This window comes from Taudactylus pleione, unplaced genomic scaffold (assembly GCF_031769625.1).
Source record: "Taudactylus pleione unplaced genomic scaffold, aTauple2 ptg001228l, whole genome shotgun sequence".
Classification (NCBI taxonomy): domain Eukaryota; kingdom Metazoa; phylum Chordata; class Amphibia; order Anura; family Myobatrachidae; genus Taudactylus; species Taudactylus pleione.
The window spans coordinates 379,321-388,457 of record NW_028285628.1 but is presented as its reverse complement, the minus strand read 5'-3'; the positions used below and the strand labels follow the sequence as shown (position 1 = coordinate 388,457).

The window sequence follows — 9,137 nt, the reverse complement described above, 5'->3', positions numbered from 1 at the left end:
ACCTCTGACCATCTGATGTAACAATGGCTTTTATTCTATTTCTTGTTTGATGGAAACGCAGCTTACGAGCCAAAAATATACCAAATTTGTTGCCCAAAGTATAAAATTTCTGCTGTAGTTTGGACAGGGCAGCCTTCAAACGAGTCATAAATAATTTTTGAAGCTGGTTTCGGATAACCTCCTAATTCTCTCCTAAGGATACGGGATGGTTTAGAATGGTTCAGAGAGTCTACTTGTACGAGATGTTGTTCTAAGTCAGATTGTTGTTGAATATATTGCTTTCTTAGCCTAGAGCCCGTCTGGATAGCTACTCCCCTCAACACTGCCTTAAGGGCGCACCAATATGTAGAAATAGATGTGTCTTCTGGGGAATTAATAGTTTTATAGGTTGAAAAGGCCTCTGAAAGAGGTGTGGTTGCTTCAGGGGATGACAATAGATACTCTGGGAATCTCGATGGTCCAGGAGGGAACGAAGAGTCACCATAATCCTATTCCCAAATTACAGTTGCGTGGTCAGACCATACTACTGGGACAATTTTGAACTGACTAGTAAACTGTAGTGTCCATTTATCTAAAAAAATGAAATCGATTCGGGAGGAAGAATTATGAACGTGTGAAAAATAAGTAAAATCTTTACCCTTTGGGGATCGTCCATTAGTTTACGGAACCCCATAGAGGGATCTGATCCCAAATTTGTATTTCCCACAATTGATGACTTGTCAAGTCTTGCATCAGGGACTAAATTAAAGTCACCCATGACCACAAGATTACCTATTTGAACCTTATGGATGTCCTCCAACACCTTTTTCAAAAAGGGTACTTGTCTCGAGTTGGGAGCATAGAGGGAAACCAAAGTTATTTCCCTGTCCTCCAACTTTCCCACTAAAATTAGATATCTACCATCTCTATCTATAATTTTGCAGGAGAGTGTAAATTTTATCGAACAATGGAATAATATAACCACCCCATTGCGTTTAAAAGGTGGCGCTAGTGAGGAAAAATGGGTTTCCTGCAATGCTATCACTTTTGCTTTTTCCTGATGAAAAGTGGCCAGTGCTAGTCTTCTCTTATTAGGGGAATTAAGCCCATGTGTATTTAAAGAATAAAATGTAACCATTTGATGTCATGTAAACCCAAATCTCCAAAGAGCATATATGAGACAGTGTATCTAGACTCCTAAAAATTGACAGAAAAAGAGGGGGCAAAAAAAAGAAAAAGCACTAAAACAAATTGAAAAGAATTAGCCCAAAAATTGGGGCTAGAACGTTTGCCACAGGGAAAAATTACGGCAAAACAAAAAACATTGGGGAGGTGGCTCAGCATGAAAACCACCCAGCCATGCAGTCACCCAACAATATCAAAGAAAGACTGGACAGTTATTAAAATCCTAAATATATCTGACATAATAATCCCAGTCTAGGAATATAAACAATCACTATTCAACATATAGATATTATTATAGGCGATGAACTCTGTCAATGAGCAGGTCTTGTGGAGGAGCTTTTGAAATAGCTTGGTCACATATTCTTGTAATTCTGTAGGTGCAACTGAATCAGGGATACCCCGTATTTTAATGTTATTCCGTCTCGACCTGTCCTCCATATCTGCCATTTTATCACGAATAGACGATACTTCTGCTTGCAGCTCAGAATGAGCAGTAATAAGGTCATTATGTGAGGAAACCAATTCGCCCATATTTCCCTCCAGATGATCTGTGCGACCACTTATTCCCACAAGCTCCATTCTAAGCGATTGTACTGAGGATTCCACACCAGAGAGAATGTCAGTGCGAAAAGCTGCGAACATTTGGAACATTGTGTAGTGAGAGGAGCTGATGTATCCAGATCTAGTCCCAAATCATCCAGGGTCAAGGAGCTTTTGGAGACTGTCGTAACAGAAATCAGGGCGGTCTTCAGTGGAGCCGAAACTGATGGTTTCTGTTTAGTGGAGGATGGAGTAGGAAACTGAACAGGAGATGGCAATCGCTGAGATTTCCCTCCACGTTTAGGCGACATTGCAGTGCAGAATGTAATAAAAAATAAACACGTAAGTGACCTTTAGGCAGGTGGCGGTTGGTAGTGATGTGATAGAAAAACTTGTAGTTTACTGCATGGGGGAAGGTGTCTTCATCCCTAAAAGGGAAACATGCTGTAAGAGATCATTACAGCTCAAGTGACAAGCAATTGTCAGGTTAAGAGCCATACAGTAATAATAGAGCCATACAGTAATAATATAAATCTTCTCTAGGATACTATAGAAGGCTGTATCCAAACGTATTCATCCTCCAGGGGGAGATAAACAGGGCTGTGTAGGAGAGGAAGCAGTCTTGATGCAAATAGTGCAGGTAGATAAATGAGACCTAACACCAGAAAAATAAAACCTCAGAGGCAGAGCAGCCCTTGTATGGCATCTAAAACTAAGCAGGACTTGTAGGAGTCACAATCACTTAGTATCTGGCTCTGAACCCTGACTGCAATAAGATCTGGCAGCTAAGGGTCACAGTTAGCAATCCAAAATGGCAGACAGGTGCGCCGCTACAGCAGGGTTCTATTGCCCCTGGCACTCTCTCCGTCTGTGTCAGCGGGGAACCAGCGGCAATCGGACATGGAGGAGCCGGCGGTCAGCGGTCCTGAGGGCAGCCGGGACTCCAGACAGTAGCGCAGGTACGATGCAGCTAAGTAACTAATGTGCTATTCCTACCAATGTGTTATTTGTATGGCTCAATTATGTGCTATCTGTATCTGCATGATTCAATTTTACAAAGGTGCTAGGTGTACAGCTCAGTTGCAACCAACATGCTATCTGCATGGCTCAATTACAACCAATGTGCTATCTACATGATTCAATTCCTACCAATGTGCTTTCTACATGATTCAAGTCCTACCAATGTGGTATCTATATGGCTCAATTGCAACCAACGTGCTCTCTGCATGGCTCAATTCTAACCAATGTGCTATCCGCATGGGGTTTATATCTTCCCACAATGTGCTCCACTAGGATAATTTAACTTCTGACTAAGGGCCTGATTCAGAGCCGCTCGTAAGCGGCCGCTCGTTCGTTCAGAGCGATGTTTGCACAACCGCACATGCGTACGGATCGTAATACGCATGCGCGAACCAGTCAGTGCGGCCAAAAATCGTTTGTTCGCTAAATAGCGAATGCCTGCTATTTTGAGTGACAGGAGGAGGCATATGTGGGTGGTAACAGGGGAAGGTGCTTGAAAACGGGGAGTGGAGATCCGAACGCAGGCGTGCTTAAAGGTCAAAACGTGCGTTTTATGGGTGTGCATAATTAATACAGCAGTGTCATTGACCACGTCACTGGGTTATTTTATAGTCAGAACTGCTCGCAAGATTGCGGTAGGAAAAACCAACCACAAGAATAGCGAGCAGTTCATACGCTGGTCGGTGTACTCGATTAATCTAATAAATAGCGGACATGACGTAGGATGCGAGCGGCCAGGGGGCGTAGTTTTCCAAAAATCGACCGCATGTTTGGTTCGCTCGTTCAGACCTAGAGGCATGAACAGACCGCAAAGAGCGAACGGTTCATTTGAATAGCCACCCCTTTTTTCTGAACGAGCGAGCGCAAATAGCGTCCGGCTCTGAATGAGGTCCTAAGTTGGTCACGCTGTGCTTTTCCTATCTATAGTAGGTAAAATAGATTGTAAACTTCACGGAGGCATGGAATAATATGACTAAATAGCATTCACTGGGCGGAATTCAATTGATTACGCGGTCCGGATCTCCAGTCTAAAGTGACAGGAGATCGCGGACCGCCATTCAATTGCTGCCGTTCTTCGCGCTGATCGCGCCCATAGAGGTCAGGTTTAGCCGCGTAAAGCAGCTAAACCTGACCAAAGTGCTGGGCGCGATCACGAAAAGTGATGTTTGGGCGCCCAAACATGTCACTTTTCGCACATTTCAGCTCTCATCCCCCAGGGGCTGCGAGCTGAAATGTAGCGCTTGGCAGCTGATCGCGTCCGACAGGAGCAAGAATAGAATAGCTCCGTCGGACGCGATAGGGGATGAAAACAATTGAATTCCGCCCACTGACTGTACAGCTTTGCGGTAAATTCACTTTAAAATAATCATAATAAAATGTTAAGAAATCATTACTTGTCCTCTGCATTGTAGCAAGTCATATATCTGTGCATAGGGCATATAATAAACACTGTTGAAAGACTTGAGCTGATCACGTCATTACTATTACTTCTCCGTCTCTACATAAGTTGAGGTAAGGTTATTTTCCATTACCCCAGGTTGTCATGTGACTATTGGACAAATCCAAAAAAATTACAAACACGTGAAAAACATTATGTTAGTGGCAATATTTCAACAATACCATCTGTGAGTCAACTGCAACCTGACTTCTGCTTTTTAGAAGCATGGTTAGAGGTTAGAAGAAGCGGATATATGGAGTAATATAATCATTTTTAAAGCATATGGATCGTTAGGAAGCCGTTATATTAAGTAACTAACAAAAGTTTTCCAAGCATTGCCTTGTGTGAAATATTATATTGAAAGAATTAAAAAAAATAAAACAACTGTCTGAGACTCTGGGGCCCCGTATAATTTTTGCTGTTTATATATTTGTGTGCAATGATGTGTATCTGTAGATGGCGTTGCCTATAGAAGCCTATGGGTTTCTTGCTGCTTGCACATGTGCAGGCCGATGGCTGCGTAGGCGCAGTAGGACTCCCAGGTCATAAACCATCTTCACATCGCAAAGGACATATGGCATTAATAAACACTGATATGCTTAAGATAAGTGGGGGATGTATCACATAAATTAAGTGGCAAGTGTGTATGTTCCTTTGTATGTATGTAATGCTGTATATGCATGTAAGTGTATGCAGCTGGGTGATGTGTTTCCTGACCTCGTGGGGTGCATGATTTTGCATCTTCTCATAAAGATAAACTGGGTTAGACACACTTGTGCTCTTTCCACTGGTCCCACATGCAAAAGGGATACTCCAGTTTGCAATGAAATTCACAGGGCTGAAAGAGCCCATGAAGAGCCTTTTTGTCCCTCAGACATGGCCAAGGCTTTGTCTTTGCCTATGCTTTGATGGCTTCATCTCCGTCCAAATGCATTTTATATGGGAGAGTGGAGTGCAGCTATGTATGTGCCAGGGGGAAAAAGAGAGATGAATTTACACATACTTAAAATGAGGCCTCATTTTCTCCCAGTCTATGAATAGCTCCTACTGTCTCTGTATGAGAACTCTTGCATGAAAGAATTGAGAACAGAATAATGAAATCAATAATAATTAACTCAAAGAATCAGTGATAAATATAAGTATACAGACATTTCCCTGAACAAAGGCCCAGGTTGACCTGTATGTGCCTGGGTTTATGTGTATGTATTACTGTCATTGGGAAAAGTGTACTTGTCTAGGTGCATTTGAGTACAGTGAAAGCGCCTGTCCTGCATTTCAGATATCCCCTTATTTGAAGTGTCTGGCATGGGCAAACAGGATTTCTTCCGGGGCTTTGTGTATATGTGGTTCTGTAGAATATATATAATTTTATTTATATAACGCATTTCTCCAGCAGAACTCAAAGTCGCTTTACAAGCATGAAAAGCATAGCACAGAGGTTTAGTATCAGGGGCATATTTATAATGGGTGCAGGGTGTGCACCCAGGGGTGGCCACACCGCACACCCTGCACACATATTTTTTAATACTTACCCCTCCGAAATCCCACGTCGGCTGTAGAGCACTGCACAAAAATCCTGGGAAATGGCTGCCATGTCCATTTTCCCGGCATTTTGCACATGCAAAATAGGGAAGATGCCAGGAACATGGTGGCTGTAACATTTTCCCGGTGAATTGCGCATGCGCAGTAGACTCTTGGTGCAGACTAGTGCCTAGAATTTACTGCTGTGGTAAGGCAGCTGGCTGCCGGGAAGAGAGGAGGGGGTCCCCAACAGGGAATGTACACGAGCCCCCTCCTCTCTTAATACGCCTCTGTTTAGAATTACAGCAAGAATAGAACAAACCGAAAAACGATGAACATAGTGATGGGAACAATTAACTTGATTCAGAGATTTAAGCAAATGCAATCGCATCTGCGATCTCTCGCAATGTATATATTTATATCTATATATATATATATATATAATGAATCCTAACAGTCACTAGTCGCTATCAGCATGCAGGTTATATACCTTACAGAGTTCAGCTCTAACAAAGAAACTAGTTGACAGATTTTCATTGGTTCTTGCTCCTGGACGTTCTGGTACGATGCAGGTCATAGATCAGTTAATACAGTGTCACTAGGGGTATGTCCCAGTTCCTCTGCATTTGCTTTGTGTGGTTTTCCTGCCGAAGAACTGGTTTAAACTAGCTAAAGACACTATAATTCATAACTTGCGGACGCATGATGCGATCTCCTTGCCGATAGAACCAGAGATCTGCGAATAAACATGGATTTAGAATGGTAGCAAACATGACATGTCTACTATGTTTCTGTACCTTAAATATCACATACATTACATTTCACAACATATGCATTTGCTAATAAAACCTCTAATATTAAGCTTAATGTGAGGGAACCTTTTTATAAGTGCGTGCATGTGTGAGTGTGAGAATATCATGCTGATCACCAGATATTTATTTACAAGATTTGGTCTCAGCCAATCAGCCAGCTTCGACAGTCCACCCTTTGATAGCAACCAAAGTGCTATCACACTTTAGTCTTAATCTAGTCAGTCATACACTATAAAATAGTATTTAATGTTATATTATGGGATGGCACAATTCGGTCATTAAACCATGAATAATGCACCCCTGGGAGGGACAAAGCTACCCTTATATGCACACCGCAGATTTCTAAAGATCATGGGAAAGATGTGGGGATTTACCTAACCTATAAAGGAAGTCTTGAAGGGGATAGAGACTGCATTATTTAAGAGGTTTAAAGTAATATTCAATAATACTTTTCATGCACGTCAGAATCTATCTAACTTTCATCATCTGATGCTGAATTTTAGTTCAGGATTGTGATGCAGTTCTTCGTTTACCTTGATATCCATACTATTACTACTAACCACCATCATAATTTCATTCTCCCTGTTTGCCTTAGTAGTACATTTTTCACACTTCAACACAGTAGGAACACAACTGACACATGAGCCAATTACTAAGATGACAACCAATATGAGGATCAGGAGCTTACCTACACTAGCAACCATTTCCTGGACCCACTCTCCTAGATCGGAGAACCATTTTACAGGGTTCAGCCATGAGAACCACTCTTCTACCTTTCTCTTTCATCCACTAGGGGACACTGGAGGTGCTTACGCTGGGGTATAGAGGTGTGGTTAGCTGGAGCTGGCACTAATTAATTCAAAAGTGTGAAGCTCCTCCCCCTCTATTCCCCACCAGCCCTCAGTTTAGAAAATGTGTCTTAGGAGCTGGTCACTATATGCTGTGCTCCAGCAATACATTTATTTTATTTTATTATTTTATAGCATCTTTTACACGATTAGGTACCCTTCGCCACCTATACCAAAGATGGGGTCCGGGTACCTGGCGCCCTGACTTTTCTAAAGTCCAAGAAGGAGTGCACAGTGCTTATTCTAAAAGCAACTGACAGCTCCTTATCGCCACAGCACATCTCCACAGCAAGAAGAGGAGAGTGCTGACCTGCTGAGAGAGACTTCCATGGGAGTGCAGTGAGTATGTAGCTGCGCATCCCCTGGCTCCCCCATGCTGCCAGCGCTTGTAGTGGGAGACACATTCTGTTTTTTTTACAGAGTGCCTGGGTTATTAGCGCAGAGCGGTGCTCCCTGCCAAAGCTCTCAGCCTCCACTGGATAGCGCAGCATTGCGGGGCTGACATAAAATGCAGAGGCCATTTTAGACCTTCACATAAAGAAGGGGGTGGAGCCTATATCCGCTCGGGCTCTCTCTCAGTACTAGCGGCATACAGCTGTAGCAAACAGCGTGTCTGCCATTTCCAAGGTTTATGCAACCTCTACTGCCCAGCGCTTGTAGTACAGGCTGTGTACATACATAGCTCACGCTGCTCCCAGCTTTCAACGCCCCCCGCTGGACACGTGTTTTGCGGAGGCAGCAGAGCGGGGCTGAGATTATGGCTACATAGAAGCCACCTTTGCTTTTAGCATGTAAAGGGGGCGGAGCCTAAAGAAGCGTTCTCTAGGCGGCATGGAGCTGTTATAAACAGCGTATCTGCTGTCTTTATTACTGTATGCCTGCATCTCTCCCTGTTAGTGTTGCAGTTGATTTAGTAAAGGCTGGATTCTCCTTGAAAGGAGCTAATCTGTGGGCTGGGAGTTGTTCTCCTTTGGCCTTCTGTTTTTTTTCTGTAGTCTGGATACTGTCTGTGTGTCTTAAATGACAGGCAGTAGGCTTCTCCACCATCCCTGAACCACTAGGTCCCAGGATCAAGTCCTGCCTTGGACAAAGATGTGTGTGTATATATATATATATATATATATATATATACATATATATATTTAAAACAAAAAAAGATGTTTGTTTGTGCTTGTTTAATAGTCCCTTCTATGGCTAATTCTGCTTCACTCACTCCTACATGGGCCGCTGATGTGATAGCAGAAATGAGTAGGTCTCAACCTCTCTGGGAGCGGAAGGGAAGCTCAGTGCTGAATCGCTTCTCTGCCTTTTGGCTAAGATCAAGTGTAGTATCTGTTCTTATCAGTTTAATATCTGATCCGCCCCCTATCTGGGGGCCATAGATTAAATGGATTTTTAGAACAGGGAGATGGAAGAAGAGCTTGCTCTGTCCACTCCACGCATTGACCTGGTATTGCAGTAATGCCAGGACCGGTGCACCTAAAAAAGATTACACACTGAGTGTGTCACACGCATGTGAGGTCACTTCCTCCATGCCTCTGGGAAGGGGAAAAGAGAGATCCCTTTCCATAGATGTACGATGACGTCATCTACCAGTGTCCAACGTCATTCCCTACCATCCAAGTGAGAGGGAAATATATCTTTGTGGCGAGCGATGCAAGCCCGCAAGGGGCTAACTTTCTTATTTTCCTGGAAAGTGTGGGCAGAAGCCTCATCTTCCACCTTCACTCACATCTCTTCCAGGTACAGCTGAAGGGGTCTAATGCTATTCCCTCTGGGAAGGTCTGAGACAAG

The 9,137-nt window shown here is 43.2% G+C and overlaps 1 non-coding gene across 1 annotated transcript; it reads left to right on the top strand.

Annotated features, from left to right (window-relative positions):
* The first annotated feature begins 8,636 nt into the window (after positions 1 to 8,636).
* LOC148450993 (U2 spliceosomal RNA) lies at positions 8,637 to 8,827 on the top strand. The gene has a single exon (XR_015875186.1). It is a non-coding gene; the product is annotated as a U2 spliceosomal RNA (small nuclear RNA).
* The last annotated feature ends 310 nt before the right edge of the window (positions 8,828 to 9,137 follow it).